The following is a 594-nucleotide window of genomic DNA, read 5'->3' as shown; positions in this document are numbered from 1 at the left end:
GGCGGCAGGCGGTCGGGGCGGGGAAGACACACCCTCGGGCTCCAGGAGAGCAAATGAGTCGACGGTCTGGTGGGGCTGTGGGCGGGACCAGTAAAAGCTTTGCGAAGGGACTGGGGGAGAGCCATGCCAATCAGGACGAAAGGGGTGGGGCGGGGCGGCTGGCTCTCCGTCGAAGCGGAGAGCACTGGGGCAGGGGACGGGCGGCGGCGGAGAGCTCGGAGAGCCGCCCAGGGCCCGGGGAGGGGGGAAGGCACCCAGAAAATGGCAGAGGAAAATCCCATTCGTGGACTGGCTACCGCGTTGGCCTGCGGCCCGCCCCAGGGGCGTTTAGAGAAGGGGCGCCCTGTGCCCGAGACCCGATTCCTGCAACAGGAGTCCCCCGTAAGGGCGTAGGCCAACTGCCACCCGGAGACGGGCGACGACGGAACCCACAGCCGCCGTGCGGGGCTGGGGGCGGGGAGGACGGGCCACCTCGCCACACCTCCCGCCCCGGCGACAGTTTAACGGCCTTCGCAGTGCCACCTCGGGCCTGTCGCTGCAGCCCCGGCCGCCCCTCGGAGGTGGGGGTGGCTTGAGAAGGAGCACGTTTTACTC

Source organism: Carlito syrichta, unplaced genomic scaffold (genome assembly GCF_000164805.1).
Source record: "Carlito syrichta isolate Samal-C Ts95f unplaced genomic scaffold, Tarsius_syrichta-2.0.1 Scaffold304743, whole genome shotgun sequence".
NCBI lineage: Eukaryota > Metazoa > Chordata > Mammalia > Primates > Tarsiidae > Carlito > Carlito syrichta.
The sequence above is the reverse complement of the archived record's forward strand: the minus strand, read 5'-3'. Positions refer to the sequence as shown.